This window comes from Vidua chalybeata, chromosome 6 (assembly GCF_026979565.1).
Source record: "Vidua chalybeata isolate OUT-0048 chromosome 6, bVidCha1 merged haplotype, whole genome shotgun sequence".
In the NCBI taxonomy this organism is placed as follows: domain Eukaryota; kingdom Metazoa; phylum Chordata; class Aves; order Passeriformes; family Viduidae; genus Vidua; species Vidua chalybeata.
This window is the reverse complement of record NC_071535.1, coordinates 45070093-45087089: the sequence shown is the minus strand read 5'-3', so window position 1 is coordinate 45087089 and position 16997 is coordinate 45070093. Positions and strand designations below refer to the sequence as shown.

The window sequence follows — 16997 nt, the reverse complement described above, 5'->3', positions numbered from 1 at the left end:
AACAATTTAAGGAAGTAAAAATTAATACCAACTACAATCAGCCTAAAAATGTTTAATGAAACTTCACATTACTGCCTACCCGTATTGAACATTATCTAGCTATCAGCAAACCTGAAATAAAATACCCAATTTTTGAATGAAAGCAACTTTCCTTGAATTAATTCACCAGCTGGAATCCCAAATATCGGCAGCAAGAAGAAAGTATCTGCATCAAAAATCCAAGACTTCATGTCAAAATTGTTCTCCATAAATCAGATCTGCTGTTATACCCTTCCCACAAGCCCCATATTTTTCCAGTCAGATCTGGCAAAATCCCATTGCCCCACATGGAATAGCACCCAACAGGACCAGCCTGGCTGGGAGAGGGGAACCTCTGTCCACCAGCCACCAGCCCAGTTCTGCAGCCCTGCTCACTGCCCAGGAGAACTGGGCGTTTCTCATGGCCCTGCAGCAGTGCTCTTGTGACACAGCCCAACACACACACACACGTCCCCTGTCACCCCCAGCCACAACACCATGTCTCACACTTATCAATTCATTAGCAATCACCCTGCCGGTACTTGTCAGGTGGGCTTTTGAAAATGAATATATCAGTAAAATCTCTTCTTAGGAAACACAGCATAGCAACATGTTCTCAGTCTCAGCCTGGATCTGAGGATATACTGGAACCCAGCTTTTAAATATTTTGTACTGTAGAACAGTATCTACTCAAGCCATTTGAGATTAAGACTACATGTTTGTAGTCAGTTTCTATTTGGTGGGAGGTCATTGAAAAAGCAGAAATTGGTTTAGGTGAATGTGTTCTCATTCTGACTGTGTCCACTTTAAATATTAGGGACTGCTGCTAGGAGAAGAAAAAAAAGGCAAGTTTTGACACACTGTACTTCACTACCACTCTGGCCTCTATCAGAGTGAAACTACTGCTGCGGAATAAAGTAAAAAAGGTACATACTACAGTCATACCCACCACTGCTGAAACACAACAAGTCACCATTCCTGTTTCATGTTCTATTTTAAAAGCACATTTAAACTCAGCATTTTATGTCTTTAGCCATCTACGGTATCAGCCTGCAATTTTTACTTTAGGGGAACAGTTTTAAAGGAGAAGCATATACATCTATGCAAGTGAAAATGCTTATACATCTGCTAAGAGACAAAAGCCTCTCACAAGGTACACATGCAGTCTGCACCACCTCTCAGCAAAGCACTTTTAAAGCTACTACTCACTTGTAAAGCTACTACTAATTGTAACAGTGACTCACACACTTGCACACCCTGTAATAAACCTGGCCATGCAGAGCAGTGAAAGCAACTAAAGCAAGCTGTGAGAAGTTGAGTAAGCCCCATCAGGGCTTTTTAAGTGCATGAAACAGGCACCTTGACACACTTCAAACCACATAGGCTAAGGGCTTGAAGCAACCTGCCCATCCTGGCTGCCTGGTAGAACGTGGGGGGACAGTCAGCAGCTGCAAGCCAAGAGGAGCTGTCATCAGAGGCTCTTTTCCCACATGCTCAAAGCCTTTCAGAAGCAAAGCCACGGCATTACACCCCTGCACATACCTACCACGCACAGCCAAAATGAGCACGGCTTTGGGACTGCTCCGCCACAGCCTGAGGAAACCTCAAAGCCCCACAAGGCACCCAGGAGGGGCTGTGGGCTGTTACAGGTGGGCACGGACACGCCTGGCTATGTGCCCATGAGTTGACAAGCTGAGGAGGAAGTGACAGCCACGTGCTGCTGACTGCAGGCAGAGCTTTTGCTTCGTGAGAACCAGCCCCATGTGGAAGTCAACCTGCTCCTGAGGCCGTGGTGTAAGACAGGCCACTATCTCCAGTGTTGCAGCTGCTGCAGCAGTTTTTACTAGACCCCTAAATTTCTACTCCAAAATGGACAACACATTCAATGCACTTGCATTGAGGACTTCTGCTGATCCCCATGTGCAGATTCTCTCTCATTAACAAACCCAGACTGCAAAACTCCTGGCCAGTACCAGCTTCAAAACACTTCACTGGACTGTGCATCCCTGACCTTAGCTCAAATCCGGCACATGATCACATCCCTGTTACCAGAAAGGAAATCAAGACCTGCACTCACAAAGTGAATTACAGCTTCAGGAATGAAATTACTATCAAGCAGGATGAACAAGATACAGGAGATCCTGTTTGCATATTTATTTCCTTGACTACAACCCAGGAGAACACAGGCAAACTTTTTTGTTTGTTTGTTTTAAAAGCATAAGGAGCGCTAAGCCAGCTGAATTGCAGGAAGGCTTGTTTTAACTGTCTTGAGGTCTTTGAAAATGACTGCCCATAGATCACTTCAGATGAATCACAGATGTACTACAGAAAATTCAAATCATCTCCTGTCCTAGTAAACTTGCATTGTATCTGAAACTGCACTGGAAAAAACCACAGTCACCTCCCTCAGCAGAGATAGTGGGAACACCAAGGGAGAACCTCCACTGCAACTCACTTTGATGCTACCAGCATCACTGTCCATGAGATCGTGCTGATTTTTAGCATGTGTAACCACCATATATGATAGCTCTCAGTGCGATTCTCATTTGCTCCACAGCCAGTTTGTGAGTTTGGAGAAGACAGGATGAAAACACAACCCAGGTCTAAGCAATGTGCCCTTACCTGAGCCTTGTATCAGGTGCCAAGATTCATCAGTTCAGCTGGAGTTGTCCACTCCCCTGAAGGCATCTACCTGGCAGGAGCCAGTTGTCTGTGCTGCAGGGTGGTGAGGACCCCCAGTTGCCACAGCTCACTGGTCAAAAGCCCTTTGGCTCACCCACACCGCCCCAGCTTCACGTGGCTGCTCTCCTCCACCCTCGTCCTCTGGCATGTGAGAGCTCACCGCAGGTGGCTGGGAGAAGAGGCAAGGCAGGACGCAATCCACATTCTCTTGTCCCCCAAGCTCACTGCAAAGGAAATAAGAAGTTGATCAGTTTTCCAGTTCTGGCACAGCAAAGGCACCATCCTTTACCACAGGGTTCTCTGAACACAGAGGAAAGGCAGGTCCCTTTGGGCTGGTGGGGAAGGAATAGGCTGTAACTGCAGGGCATACAATGGCAGAAAGTAAACTACGCTTGTATGCATTGCAAAAAAAAAAATAAACCCTAGTGTGGTTTTTCTTGCCATTCTCCACCCTGGTTAGGTCCCACGGTTTCCTGTGAAGGTCTGAGAGCCCAACACACCTTTATACCAGCAGGCACGTTACACTGGAAACTCATCAGGCAGAAGATGTCCCTACCCAAGCCAAAGGCACAGTATTACATTCTATTCCAGCTCATCTAAGATTATGTTGCCCCCAAGAAGGGCTGCAATGGAGGGTTCAGGCCATTCCTTCAGGACTTGGGTCAGGTTAAGACCAAGACACATCACTGACTTGCATGGTAGAAGAGCTGGTACGAGCTGTGCCACCTGAACCACCTTCCAGCTCTGGCAGTTTTCCTTGATAGATCCAAACAGCTAGCTACACAGTACCAAAGGACAGCAGAGCCCAACACAGAGCTATCACTTAAAAAAACCCAACTTTTTAGTTCTCACCTTCAGCAACTCAGAGAAGCAACACACTAATTCCACAAGCGTGAAATCAAGACAGCATCCCAAAGCATGACACTCTGCTTGAAGTCAGCAAGCACTGGGCAAAGGAAGCACAGCTCACCTGTATCATGAGCTGCCACTTTAATAACACCACCTCTCTTCCAATCCCCCTCACAAACACCAGCAAATGGACTTTACCACACAATCCCAAGCTGCCCTGTGCTGAATTTCCTTGTTGTCACCTCTCCAGCACCCAGACACAATGGCTTGGAGGCCCTAAAATGCAGAAGGCCTCACACCTTTTCAGAGGTGGCCACCATTACAATCAAGCAACCCATTACATAGATTATATTTTATGTATGTTATCACCTAGTAGGTTATAATGTCTTACACACATTAAATGCAAATTATACACATTTGCCTCTATTCTCCCAATTTGCACCAAGCTTTTACAGTACAATTGCAAGCTGTGGTGACATTGATGACAACACTTTGTTACTAGACTATGGCAATATCAAGAAACCCAAATACACTGGCCAAGTCTTCTAGTTATAGCAATAAGTAAAAAGCCATGTAAGACTACAACTATATGCTATCCACCCCTCAACATGAGTAGCACTAGCAATAAACAAAACCTCTCTGAACTCTCTTCCCATCATCCCTCTTCCTTTGCTCCCAGTACTTACACCTCACTCTCATTCTCACACTTGTTTTTGGTGCTGTGCCTTGGCGCTCTTCTCCCCAAGGATGGAGATGGGAGGAGATAAACAGGAGGGCTGTTCAAGAGATTTGGTCTCCTCCCTGCTTTCACTCAGTAAATCCAGCCTTGGTGCTTCTGCACAGCTCAGCTGTTGCAAAGTCAGAAGATGCATCTTTAGACAAAACCCTCTGAACAGAGCAGTGAGGCTATAAGCAATTCTTTGTCAGCTTCTATTTTTAGACCTCACAGGGAATAAAAGAGCACCCAAACATTTTTTAAACTCTTTTTAATGTGAGCTCAACTTCTAGAGACAACAATAGCCCCAAAAAAATCCAGACAAAGGACTGCACAAAAATCAAAGATGCATGAGTTATTTTTTAAAGCATCATTATTTAAATGATTTTTCATTTGAAAAAGATAAGCAAACTGAAGAATGCAAAGGTCCATGTGCTTCTTTTGGGAATTGAAGAATTGAAGATTAATTTTCTCTCTGCATTCCCTCCCTTTTTTTTTTTTTTATTCTGGTGTCTATAAAAAGGGAAAAAAAGAAAAACCCAGAGGGAAAAAAAAATCCTTTTTTTTTCGGGTGATGCACTGACCTGGAAGGGAACTCTATCAACACAGAGCTTTGTAACTGGCTTGTTCTGTTTGCTTAAGACTGGAAAAGCAGTTTGCATTTTGTTAACCATAAACTAAAGGAAGCTACAATGATGGCCATTCTCCACTTGGACATGCACTCCTCATAAAATACTATATTTTATTCTTTATAGTACATGTAGCAACAATACAGGACACGCTACTTTTCCCTTGTCATTCTTGCCTCCAGCTATACTTGGCAATTTTGGGTAAGCTAAAGGCTCCTTTTGCTATTTAAAACTTCCCCTGGTTCTGCCTTGGTGGGGCACAGTCAGCTAGAGGCCACCTACTCCCAACATGTGCCCAAATCAGCAGGGTGAGGACACGTGTCCTGGCTGATACCCAAGATGTCACCTTGGGCACTGTGGAGCTAGTGATGTTCCCTAGCTAAAACCAAAGCAACAGCGATGCAAACATAACTTACCATGCTGCCAGCACTCTGTGCTGTCTTTGGCACAGACATGCATCTTTTTTTAAACACATACAAGGAAATAACAAATGTACCATTATATAAAGTTGCTGGTACAGCCAATGAAATAAAAGAGTAGGAAGTTAAAACTCCACTAACAAGATGCAGCTTGTCTGTGAAAAACTTGTCCAAAATAATTATTGAGGCAAATTACTTGTATGCTGCAGATATATAAGTTGAGTTAAAGTGAGATCTGTGCTGTGTGTCTTACACTGCTTTCCAGAACCTCTGGCTTCACCTCTTTTTCAGGAGAGAGGGATCTTCAGCCATTAGCCTGACCCCAACTAATGCCCAGCCCCCAGGAACCACCCTCATTCCTTCAATCACTTTAATGAGTTTAATCAGCTCATACTGCCTCCAAATACAGAACCTTTGCCAGAAATTATTTGTCTTTGGCAGCCTCTGCAGAGGACACTCCCTGACCATTTTACTGGCAGTATCCTGGATTTGCATTACCTTCAAACAGCATCTCCAGATGCTAATGCATGAGCTTTTGTTAACTTGTTTTCTTCTATCAAAGCCCCATGCAAGCAAATCCAGTAATAGAAAACTTGAGGGAGACAAGAAGCATTTGATCCAACACCGGAAAGTACTGAGAAAACGTCTCCCAGAGCTTTTTTTTAACAGCCTTGGAACTATATGCAGGATAGCATTAGGATACATAATTTAAGTCATATGAAAGGAATCTTTTTAATTACAACATAACTTATCTCTTTCTTTTTGCTTGTTGTTAACTCCTAAAATCACCCCAACTTAAGAAATGGAGGATTTTTTACTTTTGTGCGTGTGTGTCCAAACACAACATTAAAATCATAGAATCATAAAATGGTGTGGGTTGGAAGGGACCCTGGAGATCATTTCATTCCCAACCCCCATGCTAAGGACAGGGTGCCATTCACTAGACCAGGTTGCTTAGGGCCCCTTCTGGCCTGGCCTTGAACACTTCCAGGGGCATCCGCAAACTTTCTGGGCAACCTGTTCCAGTGCCTCACATTCCCTGAGTAAAGAATTTCTTCCTAACATTTAATCTCTCTTCTTTTAGTTTGAAATCGTTCACCCTTGTCCTATCCATATGTGCTTGTGTAAAAGGTCACTCTCCCTCTTTTTTTCTATGCCCTCTTTCAGTATTAGAAGGTCCTCTAAGGTATCCCTGAAACCTTCTCTTTTCTGGGCTAAGAACTCCAGTTCTCTCCACCTGTTCTCATAGGAAAGGTACTCCAGCCTTCTGATCATCTCTGCGGCCCCTCTCTGTACCTACTGTAACAGGTCCATGACTTTTTCATGCTGACGACTCCAGAGCTGGACACAGCACTCCAGGTGGGGTCTCACCAGGACAGAGTAGAGCAGGAGAAACCCCTCCCTCATCCTGCTTTGGATGCAGCCCAGGATGCTTTGGCTTTCTGGTCTATGAGCATGAACTGTTGGCTCATGAAGAGCCGGCTCCAAGACAGAACCCTGAGGGACCCACCTGTCCCTGGCCTCCACCTGGACATAGAGGCACTGACCACCTCCAGCCAGCCAATTTCTTTTCTAGCAAGCAGTCCACCCTTCAAATCTATATCATTCTACTTTACAGATGCGAGTGTCATGTGAGATCAAGTCAAAGGCCTTACAGAACTCTAAGTAGATGACACTGGTTGGTCTTCTTCCCTTGTTGAGTGTTGCAGCCATTCCAGCAGAGAATGCCACCAGGTTGGTCAGGCACAATGTGCCCATTGTAAAGCCGTGCTGGCTGTGTCAGATCACCTCCTCGTCTTTTGCATGTGCCTTAGCATTGCCTCCATGAGGATCTGTTCCACGATCTTCCTAGCCACAGAGGTGAGGCTCACTGATCTGTAGTTACCAGGGTCCTCCCTTCTACCCTTCTTAAAAACAGATGTGATGCTTCCCTTTGTTCTAGTAATCAGGGACTTCGTCTGACCACTGTGAATTTTCAAAAATGACGGAAAATGACTTGCCAACCACATCACCCAGTTCCCTCAGAATCCTGGAATGCATCCCATCAGGGCCCATAGACTTGTGCTTATTCAGTTTCACCAGATGGTCTTGAATGTGGCTCTTTGCTTACATTGGGAGGGACTTCACTCCCCAGTTCCCACCTGAGAGATGTGGAAAGCCTGACTACCAATGAAGAATGAAGCAAAGAAATTGCTAAGTACATAAGCCTGATCCAGATCTGTTATTATCAGTTTCCTCTCCTCATAGTCACTGTCTTCCCTTTGAGGGAATTGTCCACACAAGAAGTCCTTCCCTCTTCTCTTAGTGGAAAACATGTTTATAAAATCCAACCACAGGTAAAGACTTAATGCAGAGGTAATACTTTAGCTTATGAAACAGCAATGGCCATGTAGGATACCCTGTTAAAAGCAGCTTTTCAGATTAGGAGTTAATATGAAAATAACTCAAGGATTCTTTTGATTTTGAACAGTGCTGAAATCAACATCTGTCCCATTTGGTCAGGGCTTCAAAACACATCTCACAATTTACTGCGTATTTGGCTGTTAGCATTTTACTGTGGTTGATATAAAACTAAACCTGCCACAGAGGCTGAAAGACAGACCCTGCTTTCCAGACAAAAAATTAAATGGTACCAACATTTTGGAGGATGCCGTATTATTTCACTAGCAGTTTCTGTATTTAAGTACAATGAAATGATGTTCAGGGGAGTGCTGGAAGAACACCAGGTGGGTTGGTACTGGATGCCTGCCACCACGGAGCCCAGGATCCAAGGGGATGTACAACCGAGGGAGCCGGGTGACACAGACATCAAACCAGATGCCACCTTTCCATTTCTAGGTTTTCAGAGGCATTCAGCACCTTTGATCAAACATGCTTCAGAAAGCAACACAAGAAACTCCAGAAAAGCCCAAGCTCAGAAACACAGTGGATCTATTACCAACATATACTTTTTTGCATGTCTTCAGCATTTCTGATGTGAATAATGGACAGCAATTGAAGTGGGATAAAAGCAAGTCAAAGGGGACCAGAGCAGGCTCAAGTCTATTGATAGAAATACTTGAGAAAGGTTTTCCAGTGAAAGCTAGAGCTTGCATGAAGGGAGTGAATGGAAGAACTAAAAAACTCACAAAACCTTTTCTTGGATGACATAAAAAGCAGAGGGGAAAGTTTAAAAAAGCAGAGGGAGAAATTTAAGTACATGAGAGCTTGTGGCCATTATATAAAGACAAGCATTTGGTATGATGGAGGCCCATGCAAGGCTGTCCAGAAAAGAAGCAGCAGATGCTGTTCTCTCCAGGAAACAAACAAACACAACTCAAGTATCACCTGCCTTTCAAGATGCAGCTCTACTTAGCTGAAAATATACTCAGCTGAAGAAAAAAAAAAAAAGATACTTTGAACTTGAAAGGTGCATTTAGCTTAAAAATGCTTTAACATTTACCCAACAAAGCAACAGCTAGACAGTTCACTTTAAACAGTTCACTTATAAACACAAAATTTCAGTTAACTGCTACAAAAGGCATTTGCAAGCAGGATGATGATTTCCTCAGCAGCTTGGGAAATGAATCTTCCTGTTCCAAGATCAAAACCTGGGAGACCCCAATGCATCCTAATGAAGGGCAGCTGGACTCTGCACTGTGCAAGAAAGTTTGGAAAAGGGAAGTTGCAAATAAATAAGTATCTAAGGGCAGTGAAATGCCTTTTGAAAGAAACTTTTTTTCCCTAATGTAAAAAATGGGTCCAACAGAAAGAATAAAATGCCTACTTGAGTTAGAACATGCCTGCAGGCCTTCAGATAAGTCTTCAAATCGAATATTGCATGGAGCTTTCTGCCTTTTTTCTTAACAAAGTATCAAGTTCTTCAGCAGGAAGGATCTTTCCAGAGAACAGAGATCAGAGCTGGTTCACACTTTATCATCACTGCCAGTTGAGTACAAGGGCCTCCCTTTAATTTAAAGCGCAGTTGCTTCAATCTTGTCCTGGCTGAATACAAACCAAAGACTTCATCTCCCTGTTTCCCGCTTCACATGTAAGCTTGGACCTAGATTTTCATCTTGGCCACAGACCTTCCTTTAGCATCTGCTTCACACAGATGCATTGATGCAGCAAAACAAAAGCCATGCCTTTCCCACCCACTTTAAGGAGCCCTTCCTCAAGGATATCTCCCCTGCTAGAGAAATGTGCGCACTAAATCTCTTTTCCAGCAGTAAAGCCTGTGCTGCATTATAGCTACTACATGTTTCTCCCACTTCCTGCCATTGACAGCAAACAAAAATTTGTTGCTCACTGTTATCAGAAAATATTTGCTTTCCCAGATTGTTTCTGCCCCCCCCCCCTTGTTTAAGAAGGGTTTTTAGTAGAGTTCACTCTCAACAATAAGCAGCAGGGGGTGATTTGAGACAAAGACCCTTTGGAGCCCACTCAATAAATCCAGCCCAGACCGGGCACAGCCTGGTCCTGCCCTTCCCAGCCGTGCAGCCTCCAGCACCTCCTCCATCCCCTTACAGGTCCCATGGAGAAGACAACGTTCCAGCAGCATGGCTTGAAGAGACAGGGCCCCTTTTGCACCACTGACCTGGCTTCAAGCAGCTGCCCCTGTTTTACAGCTACAAACCATCCCTAGAAGATACTGTGCCCACCCTGAGTATCCGCTGTATTCTAAATATGCTCCTTTGAGAGCCTGCTCTTCTCACCACACACTGCACTTCCTTCCTGCCAGATCCCTTATCACCATGTTTCATCCCCAGATGACACAAATGAAGCTTCCACTCTTGCTGGTGCTGCTCCTTTATTCAGTAACCAAAGGAAACATTCTCACATCAGGCACTAAGCCTGTGGCACTTCTGCTAATGAGTTATGATTAATTAAACCCAGGTGTGACATGAAAGCAGGGCATCAAGTTTACAGTTCCCCAAAAAGCACTACTCAGTCACTCTTTATATTTAATCTTTTTTTAGGCAACCAGAGTATCAAATGTCAGGTCCTAAACCTAAGAAGGACACCAAAAGTCCAAGTATTATTCAGGATATGAAATGCTCAGCTATGGCCACCCAAGCTGACACGTTGCAGACTCATGACTGAAACCTGCCCAGGACTGCCAATGTCAAGCCCAAACAGCTTTCCTCCACAGGTGGGGTTCCCTGCAATGAAAGGATTATCCAGATAACCACTTTGTGTCCCAAATTTGATATAAGGGAAAATGCACAACTGCCACCTACAGGAGTGCAGCACCAGCCCTGCACTATCTCCTGATGAAAGTTCTCAGGAGGCCTTAACTCTGGCCTTCATTTTGGCATAAGGCTCCGCTGAAGACAGATTTCAAAAATATGAGCTTCAAAATAAGTAAGTTATTTCTTGGTCCAAGAACATGGGGGCAGGGAGAATGGTGCAGAAAGGACCACTTTGGCAAGTTTCTGATGCTGAATGATCCATAACCTCTTTCAAGCAAGATCCCCTTTACTGTGGCAAGCCCTGCCCAGCCCCAGAGCAGTGTGGGAATTGCAAGCACCCCACACCACACAGCCCACTCTCCCCAACCAGTGGCCCAGGATGTGGGCTCGGTATTTTGGGGAGCAGCAACCTTTTTCTTTTTCCTCACCCAAGGCTGGACATGTGGTCTTAACATCTTCAGTAGACTGGGCTGTCATTTCTGACTGTGCCTCTGGTCATTAAAAAGGCACCACAGCATAAAAGGATTTGCTGGAAAGCAAAACGGCCTCAGCTCATTTAATTTATTAGCAATTAGTAGAAACCACTGATCACTGATCTGGGTTCTGAAAAAAAAATATATAAACAAGTGAACAACCACTTAAACACCTTCCTTGTCCCTTCAGCCAGATACCTCTCCAGCCCCACCATCAGGTTCTTCCTGGAGAACTTTCCTGATGCCCTCTGAGACAGAGCAGCATACCACAGATGCAGCATAGTCAGACCACACTTGCCTGTCCTTCCTTCAGCTTGCTTGCTTTCATGTGTGTTTATTATTTACCATCAGCTTACTTGCTTTCCTCCCACAATACCATCAGAGTCCCACAATACCTGGGGAAACACATAACTGCTGCTCCCTTTGGAGAGCCAGATCATTTCCATGGATAGCTACTGAGACACAGACAATGCCAGCAACCCAACCTGAAAATGCTTCTTCTCTCCTATCTTTCATATCACCTCTCTTTGAGAAACTTTTTCACAGCACCTTTGATATTCACAAAACCCCAGGATTAGCTCGCTGGTCCCTCAAGATCTGTACTTGCTTTTCAGTCTGTCAGCAAGAGGTGAGGAGAAGCCCAGCAGCCACTGGATGATGAAGAAGTTCAGGTTTCACATGGGCATTTATTGGCTCTCTTATCTCAGAGGCAACATTTGCAGGCAAATCCTAAGAGACTCCAGCCAGCCACACCTCAAACCATAAAGACCTGAAATTTAAACTGCCATTTCTTACACCTGCTCTTCCATGGGATCCCTGCACTACAGCATCTCTATCTGCACATCATTCTTCTATCCAAGATTTCCTCTTTCAGCTATTTAAACCTTGATCTTGTTTTCAACTGCTTTTAAGAAGCAGGCAGTGTCAATCAGATAGTTGCTACAGCCAGAGGGAAAGCTGAATCCCAAGCCATCTCTCTGACCTGGAAAAGGTCCTTCACAAGGTACACCCAACTCTAACATCGCACCCCCCTTAGGCACCAATATCCATCAGAACACAGATTTCCGTAGTTCTCCTGCCAATGGGCTGCTGCTCCCTTTTCTTCTCCCCCCATCTTTGTCTGAAAAAGCTTCTAGAACTACAAAAATTCTAAGGAAAGTGTTAAAGAAATGTATTATTAGAAGAAGATCACAAAACAACAACTTGAGACTAGCTGCAGCTAAAAATACCCAATCCCCACACCCCATCTTTAGAGAAAATATTATCAGATGTCACTTCTCAGTGGTATAAACATATTTGTTTTTTAATTAAGGTTGTATTTTGGACACTAGATTTTTTTTTTTTTTTTTTTTTTTTTGCTAGAGACCACAACAAGAGATCCCAGGAAAGTATCCCCAAAGTTCCCACTTTTCTGTGCTACCTTATTGAAAGACTCTCAGAAACTGGCACCTGCAAATTTGTATTTTCTTCTAACACCACCTAACTTTGTAAAATAACTTTCTAAAGAGAACAAAGTATTTTGGCCATTTATACAATGTTGCAGAGTATTTGTGCAATATGGATTTGTTTTGAGATTTTATTACTTCAGAGTATCAAGGAGGTCAATATGGGAAGGACAACAAGTGGAGCAACAGCACAGAGCAGGTATCAGCACAGGGCTGGAAACTGCTGCTCATCTAACCCAAATTCTAGACAGGACTGGAAAAATCTGCATTATGGATACACTGAATTAGTAAGTCTACTGCTCAAAGTCTCCCAGATCTAAAGAGCAATAGCCATGATGTATGTCAACCTTAGGGCTTACTTCAATAGAAGGATAAGAAGAATCAAGGAAGTCAGTTAAACTCTCTCAGCAGAGACTTTTATACCTTTCCATCGATTAAATAAGCTCTAGTTTATTGATCACTTAAAAAAATCACCCAGGAGTTACTGCAGGCCAGTAAGAAAACACCTGTGATAACATTTTAACAAACTGAGCTCATACAAGGGGAAGCTCAGCACACCATAGCATACTTTCTTCTCCAACGACATAAATGAAACCCAGGAATAACTTCTCCAGTAGATTCACAAACCTTGTCCAGGTCACACTCACTACATTTTAACCTTTAACAAATATACACCTTTCCCCCATTCAGAAATATTCAAACCAATACTTTTTAAAGAAATCACTCACAAAATAATTTTGACAGTGCATTACTTTGGTGGCCAACTCCTGCTCTGCTGCCCCTCACCCAGTGCCTCCTTCCCTCCACCTTAAAACAAGCAGTAGACCTCATATGTGCCTGTTTCTGCTGCTTTCTGCCTGTCCATGGAGGCTTTTTTAACTTCACCTACTCCCCTGTTAAAGTTATTTGAAACCGGCCTGATACAAAATTCAGTAGCATCAAAGAGATTGAGTGTGCAAGCCTCCTGCTTCCCTGAGAAGTCAAGGTGAATACCCGCCAAAGAGCACTGCAAAGGACTAACCTGGAAGTGATGAGTAGTAAGACAGACAACCACAGCTATATTCTACTGCTAAAACATTTGCTAAAGATGCATCAGTGTGCTGGGGGGGCCTTCTTGCCCTGTCCCCAAAGGAGGAGGAGAAAGATAGGGGTTATTTTGAGGGACAGCCACTGAACACAACTACAGGGGTGTACTGGGAAAGGGACAGGGCTCAGATTCACAGCCACCTTCCTCTGTCCGCTCAGCCTGGAGAACTTGGAAGACGTGCCCTCATGATGTCATTAGTGGGTTGGTGTCTAAATAAAGGAAGCTTTTTATAGAATTTCTAACTGACAAACTTATTCCGGTAAACCCTGATAGCCAAGATGTCAAGCAGAAGGGAAGGAAAAGGGAAAACAATACCCATAGCCTTGTTGGGGCCTGGACAGGTGGACTGTGTCTCAGGAAAGAAACCCAAACAACCTAAACAAGTTTACTCCCTAATACCTGCTTGTTGGATAAAGAGCACAGGGAAGAGCAGGGCACAATGTAAGGGAGATGTGCTTTTACACCATCTGTCACAAGGACACACAGCCTATTTTGGCATCAGGGTAGGGGGTTAAAGGATGAAGATGAGGAGAGAGGATAGTGAGAGAAAAAAACATTTGCTTAAAGAGAGTAAATAAAACATACTTCTATGTCAGAGGGGTTTTCCACTTCATATTAACCACGTGGCAATTACTGTGTTTCCTAAAACAAACTGGGGGGTTCTGCATATTCAGAAGACTTGGCTCCAAATGCGTTAAGCTCAAATCATCAGCAAATACCATTTGCTGGAAGTTCCAAAAAACAAAACAAACAAAAAATGCACCAAACAAACAAACAAAAAAATCTAATAAAAGGAAAGCAAACTGTCCACATATGCCCACGTGTCATCCTCTTCTTCGTAATTCTTCATCACTTCCACAGCGCTACGGAGCAGTTCCCCTTCCTCCCTCTCTTCTGCCGTGCATCTTCAGCCGGGCATCCACACGGAGAGCAGTTGAAATAGCCTGGTGACTCATGCTGCAGTAATGTGGGTGGGAACTGCTCCCATGCCCAGCTCCTAAAGACACAACCTTTTATGGTATTTTTAGCGTGGAAGTTGTTGTAGCCCTTTGTCTTTCAAGAAAAGAGCTCACAGTTCCCCCTGAGGCTTCAAGGACGAAACAGTGGAGCTCAGGCAGGTAATGAGCAAGCCAATCCCGGAACTTCCACACCCAGCCACGGTAGGGGTGCTCAAGGATGTCACACCATGGCCAATCCGCAGGCTCTCCAGTCCAGGCAGAGGGTCCTTGGGTGGCTGCACCACCCAGCAATCTCCGAAGAGAGATTGTGTGTCACTTGGTCTGGGGACACTTTATGGCAGCCCAACTTTGTAAGAACTCATTCCCTGTGTCCCCCGAGTCCTAACCACCCTGTGGTAATACACTAACAAGGTCATGCTGGCAAGCCATCAGACATTTAGTTTTTACACCCTTGATGGACTGCTGGCATACCAAGAGCCGGCAGGTCCCATCTGTCTTCCCTCAATTAACTTAAGACTACATCTCCTCAGAAAGTAGAAAATAAACTCTGTAGGGTTTCTGTTCCATACAAATGAGGTGAAATGGGGCAAGAGGTTACTAGGAGAAGGCAGACAGGGATGTTATACTGAAACCATGTTAAAAGCATCAGGGCGAAGTGCAGTGGCAGAAAAGCCGCTCTCTGGACCCCAAGTTTGAAGACCACAGCACATGGGACTCAAACTTGCCAAAGTAAAAAAACAGGCTCAGCTGTGCTCTTTAAAAGCTGAGGGTCACACATGAGATTAAAGGAATATCCCAACACTACCCCATAGGGCTTGAAATAGAACTCTGGCTGCAGACATGCAGTGAACAGCACAGACCCTTGCTCCCCCTTGCACCTGAAGCATTATCTGCTGTAGAAGAGAAAGGCATGAAAGTTTTTGCATCCCCAATCACAACTCCGAACAGCTATTGATTTTAGTCCTTTCAAAGGTATTAAATTCAGGAGGAAAATCAATTATAATCTGCACATGCCTAAGAAGTCTAGGAGAAAAGCTGGCAAGATGAACAAGGAAGCAGTAACCAAACCTCCTGACACAAAGCCACTGACATTAAAGCTATTTTTTTATTTCTTCTGAAACTCCAGTGAGCTTGGAAGGAGTCAGCCTAGCAGTCAGGCCAGATCAATGACAGACAGCCCATACAGGCAGATTTCACCAGGTGGGAAGCACCAGTGAAGAGTTGCTCTGGGGTGACTTCTCAGGTATGAGAAACACAGTGAAGGGGAAGTCAGAGGGACATTTGTGTGGGCAAGCATTGCACAGCCCACAACACACCTTGGAGGTGAGCCAACAGCAACAGACAAAAAATGCTCCAGCTCTAATGCAAGTTTAAAGGTCTCTCAGTGCATTGCCCTGAGCACAGCAACCCATAGCATTTGCCAAACAAGATGCCCCATACCGGGGGACACCAGGGCTCCCTAGACAGACCAAGATGAAATCTTTTGCTCCTTAAGGAGATGAAATTTCCCAATTTAGGACACCTTCCTGCTCTTAGATAACAGATCAAGATTACAGAATTAAAGTTAAAAAAAAAAATCATGTGAAAGGCTCCATCCTGTTCAAAGGAATACAACACTTTTCCTGTGATCTTGCCCTAAATACTACAACATCACACTCAATTACTATCCCATCTTACTCCTAAGTCCTGCACAGCCAGTTTGGCTATATGAGAGCAAAATGAGCTCTGCCTTGCCTCATTTCTCATTAAACTGCTAACTACACACAGCAGTAGCTGTGTAAGAGGCAGGCCAAGTTACTTAATTTTCATTACTGTTTACTTGGATCAACACTATGAAACTGAAGTAGGAAAAAAAAAAAAAAAAAAAAAAAAAAAAAAAAAAAAAGAGAAAGACCAGGAAGGAAAAAAGGAACAGAACAGAATAATCAGCCTATACCTCCTACAGACAGAAAAGGAACATATCCAAGCCTGAACTGAGGTTTACATATCTCACACTAGACAGACCTCTCTGTACTAAGCCTCTAGTTATCAAAACCTACCATCTGCACTCCTATGAAAGCCAGGAAAAGGAGGAAATGCCAGTTTGCCCCTACATGCTCAATTCTGCAGTTGCTGCAGGCAACCTGGTGCTGCTCTGACCTTGGTGTGCTGGCAGACACCAGGGACCCTACCTTGTGAGACCACCTGCCAGCCCCCACCTCCAGCTGTGCAGTACACCTGCATTTAACATACTTTTGGTACCTCGGCTCACAAACAAAAAAGCTTTTCCAGCCAGCAGGTTCTCTGTAAATCTAAAAGCATTGGATGCTGATTCTTACAGAGCAACAACTCCCTTAATGCAGATGCCAAGTGGTGCCAACACAGCCTGGACACAGATGCACTGGTGCTTGGATGCATCCAGACTTTGCAGCTGATGGTATTTTCTAAGGAACAAGTCCAGACAGTCTCTAAGCGCTTGCAGCCCTCTCTTCCTCCAGTGAATGTCCCAGTGACCATCCTGCCATACACCTCCAGAGCTGGAATGCAGCCCCCCTTTGGAGCAGACCAGAC

General features: G+C 44.3%; 1 protein-coding gene across 4 annotated transcripts in view; it reads right to left on the bottom strand.

Moving 5' to 3' along the window:
• The window catches only part of LOC128790337 (USP6 N-terminal-like protein), a 75723-nt gene that overhangs the window by 32708 nt on the left and 26018 nt on the right, over window positions 1–16997 (bottom strand). For 2 of the 4 annotated variants that reach the window (XM_053946983.1, XM_053946986.1), the window contains exon 2: window positions 2641–2924. The exons of the other annotated variants lie outside the window; for them this stretch is intronic. The gene's annotated coding sequence lies outside the window, so the exon portion shown is untranslated. The remainder of the gene's footprint in view (window positions 1–2640; window positions 2925–16997) is intronic. 4 annotated transcript variants of the gene reach the window in all.